The sequence below is a fragment of the Propithecus coquereli genome, unplaced genomic scaffold (genome assembly GCF_000956105.1).
Source record: "Propithecus coquereli isolate 6110/MARCELLA unplaced genomic scaffold, Pcoq_1.0 Scaffold81, whole genome shotgun sequence".
Lineage (NCBI taxonomy): Eukaryota > Metazoa > Chordata > Mammalia > Primates > Indriidae > Propithecus > Propithecus coquereli.
Window position 1 is genome coordinate 6,541,749 of NW_012154285.1, and position 4,320 is coordinate 6,546,068.

The following is a 4,320-nucleotide window of genomic DNA, read 5'->3' on the forward strand; positions in this document are numbered from 1 at the left end:
CCAGGAGTTTCAGATTGCAGTGAGCTATGATGGCACCAATGCACTCTAGCCCAGGTGACAGAGTGAGACCCCATCTTAAAAATAAATGAATAAATAAAAGATAGCTTAGCTTAGCCTACCTTAAACATGCTCAGAACACTTACATTAGCCTAAAGTTGGGAAAATCATCTAACACAAAGCCTATTTTATAATAAAGTGTTGAGTATCTCATGAAAAAAAAAACATTGCAGGGGAAAACAATTAGCTCTAAAGGTTGGGATATTTCCAAAGAGCAATATGAGAGATCTTCAAAAGTTTATATTACATTATATTATTTAAAAAACTATGCAAGGATTTCAAATTTTTTGCATCAAAATAAACTTGTACTAACTTGTTACAGCACGTCTGAATGGGATCTAGTTTGAGGCACTAAGAAGGATATCAGTTTGAAAAGAGCCTCTATCAGAGCAACAGGAATTCCGCTAAAATTGAAGCAAGAATAAACATTAAATTTATGGTGAAGATTGAATGTAAGAATGGTGAAATCACTGAGGCTTTATGGAAGGCTTAGGAGGACAATGCCCCCAAAGAAACCAGCAGTTCACAAATGGATAACTCATTTAAGAAGGGACAAGAAGATTCTGAAGATGAAGCCCACAACAGCAGATCATCCACATCAATTGGTAAGGAAAAAATTAAACTTATTCATACCCTAATTGAAGAGGACCAATGATTAACAGCAGAAACAAAAGCCAACACAACACCATAAATACCTTAGTTGGTTCAGCTTACACTATTTTGACTGAAAAATTAAAGTTGAGAAAACTTTCTACTCAATGGGTGCCAATACTTTGGCCCAGGTCAGCTGAAGGCAAAAGCAGAACATTTAATGGAAATTTTATACAAGTAGGATCAAGATCCTGAAGAATTTCTTCAAAAAATTGTAACAGATAAAACATGGCTTTATCAGTATGATCCTGAAGACACAATCAAAGCAATGGCTACCAAGAGGTGGAAGTGGTACAGTCAAAGCAAAAGCACACTGGTCAAGAACAAAGGTCATGGCAACAGTTTTTTGGAACACTCACGGCATTCTGCTGTTGTCTTTCTGGAGGGCCAAAGAATAATAATATCTGTTTATTATGAGAGTGTTTTGAGAAAGTTAGCCGAAGCTTTAGCAGAAAAATGCCCAGGAAAGCTTTACAGAGGGTCTTTCTCCACCACGACAATAGTCCTGTATTCCTCTCATCAAACAAGAGCAACTTTGCAAGAGTTTCAGTGGGAAATCATTAAGCATCCATCTTACAGTCCTGATTTGGCTCCTTCTGACTTCTTTTTGTTTGCGAATCTTAAAAATCTGTAAAGGGCACCCATTTTTCTTCAGTTAATAATATAAAAAAGACTGCATTGACATGGTTAAATCCCCAGGATCCTCAGTTATTTAGGGATGGACTAAATGGCTTGTATCATCAGTTACAAAAGTTTATATTTTTTATTTTTATATTTACTGAGCACCTCCTAGGTGCCAGACACTGTTCTAGGTACTTAGGTATATACCATAGTGAACAAAACAGACCAAAAGAAACAAAAACAAAAACAAAAACAACCCAGCCCTCATGGGAAATAGATAATAAACAAAATAAGCAAATTACATAGTATGCAACAACTTGAAAAGTACTACAGAGAAAAAAATTACAGAGGGAAGAGAAATAAAGCACGGAAGTATCGGGGAGGAGCAATTTTTAGAAGGATGGTCAGGATAGGCCTCAGTAGGAGGTTGACATTTGAACAAACACTTGAGGGAAGTGAAGGAGTCAGCCATATGGATATCTTTTTTTTTTTGAGACACAGTCCTGCTCTGTTGCCTGGGCTAGAGTGCCGTGGCTTTGGTCTAGCTCACAGCAACTTCAAACTCTTGGGCTCAAGCGATCCTCCTGCCTCAGCCTCCCGAGTAGCTGGTACTACAGGCATGCGCCACCATGCCCGGCTGATTTTTATATATATATATTTTTTAGTTGTCCAGATAATTTCTTTCTATTTTTCAGTAGAGATGGGGTCTCGCTCTTGCTCAGGCTGGTCTCGAACTTCTGACCTTGAGCGATCCACCCGCCTTGGCCTCCCAGAGTGCTAGGATTACAGGCGTGAGCCACTGCACCCGGCCCATGTGGATATCTTGAAGAAAAACGTTTTAGAGGGAAAAAGTCAGTGCAAAGACCTTGAGGCAGGAACATGCCTCTGTGTACCAGGGATAGCAAAGAGGTCAGTGAAACTGCAGCCTCACTGGCTTAATGATATTAGGAGAAAAATGGGAGAGTTTATATATTAATTGCCTTAGCAGACCATGCCACTTTTCTTCCTCCTCACTCCAGTTGTGAAATTGAGTCATGTGGACACTCACGTAACATGCACCTTCCACTTTACCTCCACACAATACCCAGGTTGAGCCTTTCGGCTTTCCACATCAGTGTCAACTGTGGGTTTTTATAACTTCTGAAATATGGCAGAACTATACCTAGTTTATTTTTGTAGATTATTGTCAGGGTCCTAAAGCCAAGAATCTAAACATATCATATGAGACTGACTAGGACCAGGGCACTATTAAAAGAAAGTATTCAAGCAATCACTTTTGCAATACATAGCTGAAGTGCCAGTATTTCCTTTCTTTCTCCGACCAATCCACTTCTTCATTTCTTTCAAAACCTACTTCTAAACTACACGATTAGAAATTAACCACCTTAGTTCATAGCCATTTCCCTCTCTTCTATCATTTGTCTGTGTAGCTCATTTAATTTAAATATTAGGGAAACTCAAAATAAATTTTTCTGAAATTCCTCCCAAACACATATGCACATTGATCTCTTTCTCTCAAAATCTCTATCAAATCGAACGGGTTGTCCAAGATTGGATCCTATTATCTTTGATGACTATTTTATATTCACACACATTTATTGGACAAATACAATGGTTAATTATGGCACTAAGTCCCTTATAATGTTATATTCTCTTACCCTCATATCCATTTGTTCATCAGGTCTTGTAAATTCTACCCTACAAAAGTTTCTCAATTCATGAGGGTGTGGGGGAGAAAAAAAAAAGTTTCTCAATTCCATCCTTACTTCTTCAACCCTATTGCTAGACTTTAACCTCCCCCACCTAGACTATTTCAATAGACCCTTAAGTGGCCTCCCTGCCTTCAGCCTTCTCCCTTCCAATCAATTCCCTTCATTCCTGAGTGATGTTTTTATACACGAACCTGAGATAACTTCTTTGACCTATACGTCCTAAAAGGAAAAAAAAACCTGACATTACTCTCCTGGTTAAAACCTCTGGTGGGCAGAGGCCTGTTGTCTGCACGGCGGTGGGGAGGGACCAGCGGCCCTGTGGTCTAGGTTATATGCACCATGGCTATGACTAATGTAAGATTGCTTGCTGGTGTTTTAAGAAAGATGCCTGGACTGGACTCTGGGGTGTGCTCCGAGGGACACCTTCTTCACATAAACTCTGTACTTCCTGGAATCAATACTTGTATTTTTCAAATACTGAGTTAAATGCATCAAATTATAAAACGCTTTTCCATAATATTTTCTCACTGAGACTCCCAGGGCTTTTAATATCTCCAGAATATGTTTTTCCATTTTCCATAAGACTCAAAGGTAGCATAAGCTCTAAAATATCCACTAAAAAGTCTCCACAAAAAGTAGAAGATGAAGAGGACTCTGACGCAGAGGAGGATGACGACGAAATAAGTGAGACAGAAGAGGAGCTTGAGGATGATCCTAGTGTGGTCAAAGACTATAAAGACCTGGAAAAAGTAGTGCCATCTTTTTGGTATGATGTCATCCTGAAGACAGGCCTAGATATTGGGAGACACAAAGTGGAAGATGCATTCTACAAAGGTGAACTCAGGCTCAATCGTGAAAAATTATGGACGAAAAGCAGAACGGTGAAAGTGGCAGATACATTGAATCTTCTCATTGGAGACGATAAAGAAGCAGAAGTGGAGACAGTGATGTCGATTCTCCTGAAAAAAGTGTTTGAAGAGAAGACTGAAAGTGGAAAATACAGAGTGGTGTTACGACGCTGGAAGAAGTTAAAGTTGCCTCACAAGAGTATGTCTAAATAAATGGATTGCTTTTTAGTGATTAAAAAAAAAAAAAACTCTGGTGGCTCCAAACTCTTAGTGAGGCCCTTTAGAATCTGCCTCAGATTTATCTCAACCAGTTCCCCAACATGTCTGTGCATGCTTTTCCCTCTGTTAGAAATAGCTTGTTTCCCTTTGCCTCAATAATGCCCCCTCTTCTTTCAAGTTCCAGGTATAAAACCATCTCCTGTAACTTTCTC

At 39.1% G+C, this 4,320-nt stretch overlaps 1 pseudogene; it reads left to right on the plus strand.

Annotated features, from left to right (window-relative positions):
* The first annotated feature begins 3,380 nt into the window (after positions 1-3,380).
* On the plus strand, positions 3,381-4,102 carry LOC105825608 (annotated as a pseudogene).
* Positions 4,103-4,320: the final 218 nt, after the last annotated feature.